The 12852-nt window shown below is 47.4% G+C and overlaps 1 protein-coding gene across 2 annotated transcripts in view; it reads left to right on the forward strand.

The window, feature by feature from the left end:
* Positions 1–585: 585 nt before the first annotated feature.
* SPSB4 (splA/ryanodine receptor domain and SOCS box containing 4) overlaps positions 586–12852 on the forward strand; it is a 96795-nt gene continuing 84528 nt past the window's right edge. The window contains exon 1 of one of the 2 annotated variants that reach the window (XM_054480141.1): positions 586–1231. The gene's annotated coding sequence lies outside the window, so the exon portion shown is untranslated. The remainder of the gene's footprint in view (positions 1232–12852) is intronic. The other variant, XR_010125768.1, reaches the window with a different exon arrangement.

Below are 12852 nucleotides of genomic sequence, written 5' to 3' on the forward strand. Positions count from 1 at the left end.
GAGGCGGCCCACCATCAGCGCTGGTAGAGCAAAGAGACCGACTTCCTGCGCCTCGGGTGGGAGGGGAACGCTCCTTGAGCAGGTGCGGTATGAAATTGGACTTTAAGAGATGAGTTGGAACCTGATCTCAAAAATAAAGTGTGGACATGTGTGTGTCTGAGGAAGGGGGATAATAAACCACCCTCTTTTCCTCCCGGCTGCTATTTCCCACGTGCGTTGAGTAAAGGCACCAAAGCTGCCTAGTGACTGGGTGTCTCCTCCCCGTCAGGGGCACCCACCCTGGCGCTCCAGGCGCGCTTGAATGAATCCGGGAGGACCCGCGCGCATGAATGAATGCGAGAGCTAGGGAGTGAGCGGGCGAGCGGGCGGGTGAGTGAATGGCGACTGCGCCGCCGCCTTGGCACAGGGCCGCGGGCGCGGGCTCCACTTCCCTCTCCCGCCAGCTGGTGGCCTCGAGAAGGTGGCGACGCCGGCAGCGGCCCGAGCTGGGACGGCCGGGGCGCGGGATGGTGGGGGAAGGGGCGTTCCCGGCGACCGCGCCTTCAGCGGCTATTGGATTAGTGGCCTTCAGGGATGAGCTCAGCCAGATCGGCTTTCAGCTGCAGCCTCCGGGCCGGCCGGGAAGGCGGGGAGCGGGCGGCGGCGGAGGAGGAGGGGGAGGCGGCGGCGGCTGCAGCATCCAGAGCTGGCCTTGGCGGCCGGCGCGCCCCGCGCACAAAGGCACCCAGCCCCAGGGGAGGGCGATGAACACACCACATCCCGGGCCCAGGCCCCAGCTGCTGCTACCGCTGCGTGCGCTCAGGGCGCTGGGGAAGACGCCCGGCGCGCCGGGGGCCGGCGGCCAAGGCGCGGCCCGTGCGCCCTGAGCGCGGGACTCGTCGCCCTCCGGGTCAGGCGCCAAGCTTCCAAGCGGCTAGAGCGCGGGCCTTGGAGCGCCCCCAGGATCGCTTCAGTAAGGCGCTTCCCCACTCCAGGCCCGACCCCCGGCGCCTGAGCGCCAACTTCGCCAAGAACGCTCCTAACTCCAGGCCATCCTGCAGCGCAGAGGGGGCGCTGCTGCGGGGCATCAGCCGTGAGGACGCGCCCCTGGCCGTGCGGAGAGAGCCGGCATTTGCGGGTCACTCGGGCGCCCCTGAGTGGGCGGCGGCGGCAGCAGACGCCTCTCCCGGGAGTCCAGGACCTGCCAGCGCTGGGGATTCTTCCCGAACAGGCGCTTGCCCTCTTTTTTATGGTGAGTACTCTCCAGCTCCTGGTGAGGGGCGCGCGGGGGCCGGGAGCCGAGATCCGGCTGCACGGACTTTGTGCGGGCCAGCACTCGACACAGCTGGCGCTCCTGGCGTCCCAGTCCCAGAGAATTCCTCTCTGCAGGCTGTGGCAGTTCGAGATGGTTGATTTGCGCGCAGCCCTGGGGCGTTTGGGGCCCGGCCCTTGGTATCATGGGTTCTAAGCCCTTTGCTTCTCTGCGTAGTGGACAACGCACAAAAAACTGCCACCCGATTCACCCGCTTGGGTTTGGATCCAGGATCCGTCACTCACTGGCTGAGTGACCTTGGACAGGGCGTCAAACCTCTGTTTCCTCATCCGTAGGATGGGAATGATAATTGTGCACATCGTATAGGGGTATTGGAAAGATCTATGGGATGGTGCTCGTAGGTAGACATGTGCCGGGCACACAGGAAACACTCAATCATATGTTAGCTAGTATTATTATTAGCTTTGCGAGCCCAAGCTTGTTATCCAACTTTCCGGAGCTGCAGCAGTTCCCTCGTCCGTGTAATGGAGACAATAATTCCTGGGGGTCTGTTCGTCCGGGGTATTCGGAGAGGTGGAAGTAAAGCACGGGTCACGCAATAGGCACCGGTGGCTGTTGTTACCGTTTATTCCTGACGCTGGGGCAGTGAGGTTGGTCGCCTGGCCCGAGAGCGACTCGGGGACCAGTTCCTGGCGTTGCTTGAAGACAAACTTGTCTATGCTCGGGAAGGGAGGGGGTTGGGAGCTCAGGAAACCCTAGGCGCAGGGCTCTGGGAAGGAGGGAGGGGGCCAGAGCCTTGAGCGCGGCAAATGTGTCCGCCCTGGTGGCTCTGTACGCGCCAGGGGCCCCAAGCCAGGAGGGGACGCCGAGCCCCCGACCTCTGACTGGCGGGAGAACCGGGGGAGTGGCTGCTCCCACCGGCCCATGGCCAAGCGCAGACTGCTGCCGACAGGAAGGAGAGGAGGGCACTTCTGTACCGCTGTCGCGAGAAGGTGGAGAGTTCTCAGTTCTGGAGTCAGGCTTGGGTTCGAATCTGTCTCCACCCCCAGCTCGCAGTGTGACCTTGGGCAAGTTCTCTAACCTCCCCCAGCTTGGTTTCCTCTTCTGCGCCCCACTCTCCTCCTTGGGGGGTTGGGGGATGAAGACAGGAGTTCCCTCATCTCAGACTCTGAGCCCTCTATCCTCCCACCCCCTTTCTGCCCCCCTGCCCCCCACCCCCGCAGTTTGATGAGCTTAAGTCTGGAAGACGTAAAATTTGTAAAAGCATGATATAAACATCCTTTACTCAAGGGCATATTCCTCGGAGACACATACCCTCTAATTTATTCCATTTTTAAAAATGGTAATGAAAAGAATTTAACCCACTTTTGGCAAACCACAAACAAAATTCAACTTACTGGTCCTTCTACCCAAATATCTCTCCAGTTTGTATTTTTCGTTTATTTTAAAGATACATTTAATGATATAAAAATAAAATCTGCAAGGAAAAAAAATCACCAGAAACAGTCAAAAGATACATGACAAATTGTCACATATGACATATGCCACTCCTATCACAACAGGCTCATCTCTTTAAATATGTAAAAGATTCCTGAGGTCAACAAACAAAATATCAAACGGGCAAAGACACAATTCATACACGCGAAATAAAATAGAAATGATACTAAAACATATGACAAGACGCCTTACCTCTATAAGAAAAATGCAAGTTAAAATTACAAGATTTTGTTTTTAATGTGTCAAATTAGCAAGTAGTCATAACCATTTATCAGAAGCATCTTTTAAAAATGTAGATCACATTTCTCCCTAGCTCAGGACCTCCTTAAGGCTGCCACAGAGTAAAATCTAGATGATCCCAGGGGTCCTCAGGTCTGGTACTGCCCTTCTCCACCTCTTCCTCACCATTTTCCTCTACCCCCTACCCACCCTCCTAGCCTTCTTCGTTTTACTCCAACACTTCAAAGGCTCATTCACTTGCTATTTCCCCTGCCTAGAATACTTTTCCTCCTAGTTTTTCATACAACTGAAACTTCCTCATCATTTATGTAGAACTGACCTTGGAAGGGCTTCATTTCTATCCCAGAAAGTGGCCAAGCTGCAGTGGCCAGTGCAGAATTCCTTGCCCTTTTGGGGAAAGACCTAGTACAACTCACCATACAGGAATTACTTAATTTCCCCTGAGCTGCCCGACCTGTTGTCACACATCCATGCTCTCGAAAGGTTTTTTTCTCTGTTGATACAGGAGTGAAGGGTCTCGGGCATGAAAATCAGGGGAGTGGCAGGCCCTAGATGGAGATCACCAGAAGTCTCTGCCTATATATGTACTATATAAGTACATAGTATGTACTCTTGATTTATGGGAACATGATCATCTGTGGCAAGAAAAGATCAACTATAAAAAATTTAAAAACCAGCAACACATTTTTAATAAAACATGGTTCCTACATAAGCCAACTAATTTATTTGCTGCTGATCAGTTCAAGAAATAGGGATTTGTTTTGAGGCTATAGGAAAAACAGTTGTGGGTGGTGTGCCCTTTGGGAAAGAGGTGGTATACCTCAAACCAGTTATCATGAACTTTGTGTGGAACTTTAGAAGAACTTTCCTAAGCAGTGTGGATTGCATGTGATTTTTGCTTCACACATTGAGTTCAGAACTTACTCCATTTAAAATGTATACGCGTGGTGGCTCATGCCCGTAATCCCAGCATTTTGGGAGGCCAAGGCGGGCGGATCTCAAGGTCAGGAGATCGAGACTATCCTGGCTAACACGGTGAAACCCCGTCTCTACTAAAAATACAAAAAATTAGCCAGGTGTGGCGGCTTGTGCCTGTAGTCCCAGCTGCTGGGGAGGCTGAGGCAGGAGAATGGCGTGAACCCAGGAGGCAGAGCTTGCAGTGAGCCAAGATGGCACCACTGCACTCCAACCTGGGCAACAGAGCGAGACTCTGTCTCAAAAAAAAAAAAAATGCAGGAGGTATAGAGTGGCTAGTCCTCCTTCAGTCTGACAAGCACTTCTTAATGCAGCCAGAGGTAACAGGTACAAGGCTGTGTACGAGTATTGGAGATAAAGGCTGGTTGGGCACTGGCTCCACTAAGAAATGCAGATATGGTGCAAGAGATAGCAGCAGGAATCAACAGCTAAGATGAAGACAAAGTGGGATGGAGGGCAGAGGGTGCAGTGGGACGTAGGCAAGAGGACGCAATGGGGCGGAGGGAAGAGGATACAGTGGGCTGAGGGGCTGCCACGGAGGGGTGCCCAGTTCTGCTTCTGCTAGAAGGGACAGGGGAGTGAGAGAATGTCAGCCAGGTCAGAGAAGATGGGAAGGGTCCCAGGATGTGCTGACGAGGAGAGTCTGGCATGACTGGTCTGAGGTGGGCCATGATGAGAGACAGTGTGGAAGAAATAAGAGCAGCCTGGAGGGCCCCTGGGTGCCAAGCAAAGAGGTGCAGCTTCTCTCTGGAGAAGCTGCCTGGAGGGTTGAATGAAGAGATTGGTGGGTGTCTTGGTCAAATTTACCTGTTGGCAGCATGGAGAGTGGGTTGACGGGCAAACACTGGAGTCAGGGAAACCTGCTAAGAGACCAGTGGAGTAATCCAGGCAAGGTCTGAACTAGTGGAAAGCTGATGGGGTTGAGTGGTGGGGACCGAGAGACGGGATCCATGGCAGGAACAGTGACATGCAGAGGAACCTGGTATGCGAGAGAGGGAAGAGGCCAGGCTCAGGCTAGGACCTGCAGATTCCGAGGTGCACATGGACCACAGATGTCCCACAGGGCTGAGAGTGTGGGTGTGCCCATGGTAGGAGGCTTATGATGGAAAGAGGTCAGCTGGCCTTACAATGTCATTTGAAACAACAGGCAGGCAGGACTGGCCAGGGGCTTCTAGTAGGTAGGTCTTGTGCTGAGGAGAGAAGGCAGCACTGGAGACCCGGCTTGAGAGTGTTTGCACGGGGCTGGAGATGCAGGTCATAAGAGAAGATGCATGGAGAGAGACAGTGAAAAGCAGAAACTGAAGTTGAAGCAATGGACTTGGGGGTGCCCCATTGATGGGGTAGGCAGGAAGACACTGGAGCCAGGAGGAGGCAGGAAAGCTGCTGTGGTAAGCTCTACACTTCAATGTGCTGGTATGTGTGGTGGGAGACGCTGGAGCAGTGCCAAAGTCATCCATCTGCCCTTTAATGTTGTGAAATGTCGTGTATGGTGAATTGGAGCTCTGCTTTCTCCAGGAGTGAGTGGGCCTTGGCCCGGTTTACTGACCACAGAGACATTCTACCTGTTATCTACCTTCAGGAGACATCTGTTATCTGCATTCTATGAAATGTGCAAGTTGTACAGATTCCTGGGGCTGGAGCAGCTCCCTCCCCGATCCTGCTCCCTTTCTCCTCTCTTCCTCTCATCCTCTCTCCTTTCCTCCTTAGTATCTCAAAAATGCCCCGAGAGATACTGTAGGCTTAACAGAGGGATCTTCAGAAATCCCAGCAAGTCCCTGTTATGACCTAGCTCAAGCCAGAGGCATGAATAGTTCTGCTTTTCTTTTAGGCATTCTGTTTCCAGACAACCAGTTATACCAAGTGGAGAAGGTTCATCTTGGGAGGTAAATGAGGGGTTGGACGCAAACCTTATCATGTTTTCATCATCATTTTCCCCAGAGGGCTTCATTAAATGGCACCCTTCCCATCTTCTCCCTTCATGCTTTGACCCAGCCCAGACATGCTGGGCCTCAGGGAGGCCAGCTGCCCTGCAAACAACCTCCACATGTGCCTGGGGCAGGCCTCTGGGCTCAGGGGTAGCTGTGGTGACCGGGCTGGCCCGGACTGCACGTGGCCTCGCTGTCTCAGTGGTATGTCTCTTTCAAATGACCTTGCAGAGCTTGCTGCCCTGGTCACAGCCTAGCAAACCTCCTTCATCCCATTTGCTGCTCTCCTTGCTGGCTGACAGCCCAGCTTGCACCTTGGGCGCCCCTGGCTTAGTCACGCGTGGGAGGATTCCCATGGAAACCCCAGGAGGAGGAGAGGCTCGGGGAAGCCTCATTGATTCTCGCTCCAGGAAAACAGGCGTGAGATGATTCCACCTGGAACTGGACAGATGGCTCTCTTTGTGAGCTCTTGGGGAAGAAAGGGCTTGCCCAGCCAGTTGTAGCCTGAGCTCCATGTGTGTATAGCAGAGAAAAGCTAATGAATGCCTATGAACAAAACCTTGGGGGTTGTTTAGTTCATACATTGTTGGTGGGTTCATTCTGAATGAGCATCTTTGATAAAACAGCCTCCCTACTTAATATTTGCACAAGAAAAATCTTAAAAACATTCCAGTTAAACTAAGGTCAGGCACCTATCATTGGTACCTTTGCACAGAGTCAAAAATTGAAAAATAAAGACATGAAATAAATAGTCTGAGCTCACAGTGCTCTGCATTCCCAGTTCATTCTTAGGTATTGGTTCTTTCTAAGGCAGTGTATTGCTTTTCTTCATTTGTTCATGCTTGTGCATTCCATAGACGTTCACCCACCACTTTCTCGAAGCCAGGTCCGTGGGGACTCTGATGAGGCAGACCCGGCCCCTGCTCCCAAGTTGCCCCAGTCTGATGGGAGGGAGGCAGCCAAAGAGACATCATGTCCCCTTGTGATAAGAGCTGTGGTGGGCACAAGTACAAGGGCTCTGAGAGCACAGGGGGCTGGGGAGATCCCCAGAGGCACTAATATCTAATATCCTGAAAGCCTCAGAGAACCTGTCGAGGATTTTGAGCAGGAGCGTGATTAGATCAACTGTGTACTTTTACAAGTGCTATAGTATATATTTGAAAGTAATATGCAGTCTATAAAGGAATTCCAGTGGTATCTAACTGAATTTCTTTTTACAGTCTTTGTCATTATTCAGATCTCTCGTGGAGTCTGACCCGTTTGGTGTAGGCTGTCTCCCTAAGGGAAAGTGGTTGAGTCTTATGCTTTTCAGCAGCCTGAGATCCCCAGGGCAGGCATCATTACTGCTGCCTAGATGAAAGAAGAAGACTTGCCCCCACCTCTGGCTCCAGCAAGTCCAAAGCCAGAGGCCACACAGAGAGAAGGGCATTTCACGCAGTCACTACCAATCCCCACAGCAGTCATGTCTTCTTGCAGACCCCGTGCCCATTGAGCTCAGCTAGACAGGCCTCTGTGGCTGTGATTTTGGGTCCCAGGCCTCTGAAGACTGTGCATCATATTTTTCAAACTAATGAGGTTCCTTAAACAGTGTGGCATTGCCACTTCATGTCTCCTCATTTCCCTGTCGGGTAGGAACATCTGCTAGGGTCCTGGGAAGAGCAATTAGCAAATTAGAGTTTTTGTTTTCTTGCTCAGCCATGATTGAAGCCCCAGAGCAGATCCTTCTGGATAATGTCATTAAGCATCCCCATCCAAGCATGACGTAGGAAATTTTGGTTTTGGGGGAAAGTGACGGAGGCACCCTTTGGCATTCTTCAGGATGCTGGCTGCTTACTGGGTTGAGAGATGATGGTATTCCTGTCAGGAAGGTGGATCCTGTTGTATGTCCCATGTGCCTGGCCCAGTGCTGCATGCTGTGGTGGAGATGAGGAGAGGAGAAATGTGCTAAGTGCCCACTCCCTCTGGCTGGAGAGAGAAGGCAGGGATGAGCCTGACTTGGCCACTGCTGTGTCCCTTGCTCTCAGCTGCACAGTGCCTGGCACTGTGTTCACTAAGCATTTTTTGAACGAATAAATGAGGGTTGGAAGAAGGGAAGGATGCAAAGCAGTAGCTAATAAAGGAGTATACTGGATACAGCCAAGAGTCAGCTGCTCAGGAGTGAGAGTCCAACTGTGATAGTGGCATTACTGGGCTTCATGTCCCCATATCCTGACTTTAGCCCTGGCCCTTTCTCTGCTTCATCCTCTGAAAAAGAGCAGAGCATGAGCCCTCCCTGAAGCCCAGCACAACCTCTCCACAGTCCATATGTGTGTTCTGCCCCATGTTCAAAGTACCAGGCTTGTGTCTTGCATGGAGGGAGTGGTGCAGTGGCTGGGGGCACAGAAGTGCTAGTGAAAGCTTCCTGCCATCAGAGGAATGCCCTCAAGGTAGAAAAAAGCAGATCAGTAAGGCCTGAAAGATGTCCCCCTGGCTGGCTCAAGGGCAGACAGAGGTACAGGGCAGGCCCCTGGATGCCTACTGGATCAGGGCAGGCTTCCTAGAGGAGGTGGAGCTCACCCTCATGGACTAATTGTCTCTCAAAGGCTCCACCTCCAAATACTGTCACACTGGGGCTTTGTGTTAGGCCATTTTTGCATTGCTATAAAGAAATACCTAAGACTGAGTAATTTATAATGAAAAGAAGTTTAGTTGGCTTACGGTTCTGCAGGCTTTACAGGAAGCACGGTGCTGGCATCTGCTTGGCTTCTAGAGAGGCCTCAGGAAGCTTACAATCATGGCAGAAGGTGAAGGAGGAGAAGGCATGTTACACGGTGAAACAAGAGCAAGAGGCGGGGGTGGGGAGGTGTCACACACTTTTAAATGAGCAGATCTCTCTCCAGAACTCAGTCACTATCCCTAAGACAGCACCAAGCCATGACAGACTCACCCCCATGACCCAGACAGCTCCCACCAGGCCTCACCTCCAGTACTGAGGATTACAACTCAACATGAGATTTGAGCAGGGACAAATATTCAATCTATATCAGGCTTCAACATGTGAATTTAGGGAGGACACAATCAGTTCATAGCAAGGCACATTCAAGTGGTGAAATGGCAATGTTGGAACACATCCACAATTTAAAAGAGCACTCATCACTTACTGGCAGCCCTGTGATGTGCCAGACTTTACAGGTGTCTGCTCTGATACTTGCAAAGGCAGGTGAGCTTAGCACATAGTTAGCAGCACTGCCAACCAGTCTCAGAGAGATTAAGTCCTGGCCTGGGGTCCAACAGACAGGTGGGGATTCATGTCTAGGTCTCCTGTCCTTCATTAGATTGCCCAGCTGCTAGTTTCCCTTAATGGCTTGCCATTCATGGACATGAGCACTCTGCTGTGCGCCCTGTACTGGGGGAGCAGCAAAGGGGCTGTCTATTTACTTGCCCACCTTGTCACACCACAGTGTGAGCACTCTTCAGGATCTCTGCCTGCCTCTGGTAGGGACAGAGACTTTGAGACTATGATTGCAAAGGAGAGCACTGGGCCCTCAATGACCCAGTATGGGCCAAGCCAAGTACTAGTAAGAGGTCTTCCCTGGGGCTGCTGTTTGGCTGTTGCTTTCAAACATGTTTAAGTGTCTTTTCAACAACAGCAACTCCAAAGTTGGCATGGTTGTGTGCAAGGATAAAGCAGTTTCCCTTAGAAATTTTCTGTGTGGGCCACACAGAGCTGATTACAGTCATTGCCGTGGAGAGGGCATTATTCTAAACAACATGGAGGAAGAAGTAAGAGCACAGGTTTGTCATATGGTAACTCTGGGGTTGATCCCAGTCCTGACACTTCCTGGCTGTGTGACCCCAGGTTATGCAAGTTATGCAACCTCTCTGAGCCCAGGCTGCTATTACAAACAGTGCTGCATATGTATGCATGTGCTGTGTACATAGGTAGTTTTGTGCATTTGAGAACACATCTGAATAAATGCTGAAAGTAGAATTGCTAGGTCAAAGGGTCTGCATATTTGCAATTCTGAAAGATGGTGTTAATTTGCCATTTGCCGAGGCTAAACCAGTTTATATCCACTTTAGCAATGTATGAGTCTGTCTTCTGTTCCACACATTCTCCAAGCATGCATTATCCATTTTTTTGACCTTTAATAAGCTGATAGACAAAAATGGCATTTCAATGGAGTTCTAACTCATTTCTTTTTCAGTATACATTGAGTATCTTTTCAAAGGAACCATTTGTTTTTGTGTAAACTGTTGATATCTTTTCACATTTTGTACTTGTATTCATTTGTAGGAGTTTGTCATATATTTGTTGGTAATTTGTGTTGCAAATTTTTTCCTATGTTAAAACAAGTCTAACTTCTTTTACAAGTGCTTTTAGCTACACCTTTTTGTTATTTCGCATTTTCATTTCTTATTTTACATATCTCTGTCTTCTCCCCCATTAAATGATTATATGGTTTATGTTTTATGTGCTTTTAAAAATTTAGTTACTTAAGTCATGCATTTAAAGTATATTTAGTAATATGTGAAAATGCAAATTACATAATTTTTAGGTGAAATAATCTAAATAAAGACCCATTTTACCAATTTTTAAAAAGAAAATTCATTATAATTTATAGACAAAAAAAAAAAGAGAGAATAAAGCGAAATTCCTCCAAAAGCTGACAATGTTTATATCTGGTTAATGAGATAGGAGAAAGAGGTGAATTCTAGTTTTTGTCCTTTTTTTGTATTCTCTAAAATTTAGATATTTATTTAACCTTTTCTAATTAGCGAGCTTTATTTCTTCAGAATAGTTTAGATCTAAAGAAAAACTAAACAGATAGTACAGAGAGGTCCCATATGCTCACTCCATTTACCATCCTAGTTTCCCCAATTATTAGCATTTTACATTAGTATGGTACATTTATCACAACTAATGAACCAGTATTGATACATTATTATTAACTTATTTTAATAATTAATATTAATAATTAAGTTATTATTATTAACATATTTTTTCAGATTTCCTTTTTTTCTCAGATTTCAGTTTTTACCTAATATCCTTTTTCTTTTCTTTCTTTCTTTTTCTTTCCTTTTCTTTCTTTCTTTCTTTTTTTTTTTTTTTTTTGAGATGGAGTCTCCCTATATCGCCCAAGCTGAAGTGCAGTGGCACGATCTTGGCTTACTGCAACCTCCACCTCCTGGGTTAAAGCAGTCCTCCCACCTCAGCCTCCAAAGTAGCTGGGAATACAGGCATGTGCCGCCACACCTGGCAATTTTTTTTTTTTTTTTTTTTTGTATTTTTAGTAGAGACAGCATTTCACCATGTTGGCCAGGCTGGTCTTGAACTCTTGACCTCAAATGATCCACCTGCCTTGGCCTCCCAAAGTGCTGGGATTACAGGTGTGAGCCACCAAGCCCAGCCCCTAATATCCTTTTTCTGTTCCAGATCCCACTCAGGTTACCACATTATGTGGAATTGTTAGGTCTCCTTAGGGCCCTCTTCACTGTGATGGTTTCTCAGACTTTGGTTCTGATGACCTTGCTGGTTAGGTCAGGTATTTTGTGGGATGGCCTCCAAATAGAATTTGTCCTTTGTTTTTCTCATGATTAGAGTGAGGTTATGGGTTTTGGGGAAGACACCCAAAAGGAAGATTTCATTATATCATGTCAAGGGTACATACTATCAACATGATAGATTAATATAATAGTAATATAATAATATAACATAATATGATACATTACATGATTAGCTTTAATAGTTTATATGTTTTATTGGTTTTGTTTTGTTTTTGTGGTAGTTTTTCCCAAAGAAGCAGCTCTTGAGTTTTTGCTTAGTTCTATTATTTCCCTATTTTATTATGCTCCATTCATTTTTTAAAATTTAATAGCATAAATATACCAGCCATGATTTCTTCTGAGAACTGTTGTAGAGGCACCCCACAGGTTCTAGTATGTGGAATGCTTTTTGTTATTGTTGTATTCCAGATATTCTGCGATTTCTATATGGATTTCTTTTTTGATCCGAGTTGGGGTCAGGTTGTTTAAAGAATTTTTAAAAATGCCCAAGTGATAGGATTTTGTGATCTATAATTTAGTGATTAATTTCTAGTTTTCCTTCTGTGTTATCAGATACTGTATTATTTTTGCTTTTTTTGAAGTTTTATTTGTGACCTAATATATGGGAAAATTTTTTTGATGTTTCCATGAACACTTGAAAAGAACATGCAGTCTTTGTTTTCAAGGTATAGAATTTGATGAACACATTAATTAGATCTGTCTTATTAATTATGTAATTTGGTTTTTCTATGTCTTTGCTTAATTTTGGTCCACTGGTCCATCATGAGCTAGAAGAGGGAAATTAAAATTACATGCCTCTGATGTGTGTCTGTCTAAGGCCCCTCCTTATATTTCCTCTAGCTTTTGCTCTGAATTTTGGTGCTATTTGGTGAGTTCAGTCTTCAATTGTGGATCGCATTCTTTATTAAGTATTCTTGTCTCAGTTAAAAACTTTTGTCCTGAAATCAACTTTACTTGCCTAATATTAAGATTACAGTGCCTGCTTAGTTTGAGTTCACACTTCCCTGTTATGTGTTTGCCCTTCCTTTATTTTCAAAATTGTTAAATCACTTTGCTTTGGGGAATGTCTCTTATATGTAGCATATGGTTGGGGGCTTTGTGTTGTTCCCTAGTCTTATAATCTTTTTTTAGCAGTTTACTATGGCCATTTAATGACATGGTTAATATTTTGGTCTTAGTTTTACTATCATATTTCATGCTTTTATGCCTTTTTGCCTCTCTTGCTTTCTAACAAAATCTTTCAGTATATGATCTGTTTTATTTTGTATTATGTTCAAGGTTTGTATTTGCAAGATGTGTATTTTTATTTTTAGTTCTGGAGGTTACCTTTATAACTAGGCAAAATGGATTTAATCTTTTGTTGAGACCGTGCTAGGTGTCTCCCTTCTGAAATAATCAATCACAAAATTAGTTTAC

Source organism: Pongo pygmaeus, chromosome 2, assembly GCF_028885625.2.
Source record: "Pongo pygmaeus isolate AG05252 chromosome 2, NHGRI_mPonPyg2-v2.0_pri, whole genome shotgun sequence".
Lineage (NCBI taxonomy): Eukaryota > Metazoa > Chordata > Mammalia > Primates > Hominidae > Pongo > Pongo pygmaeus.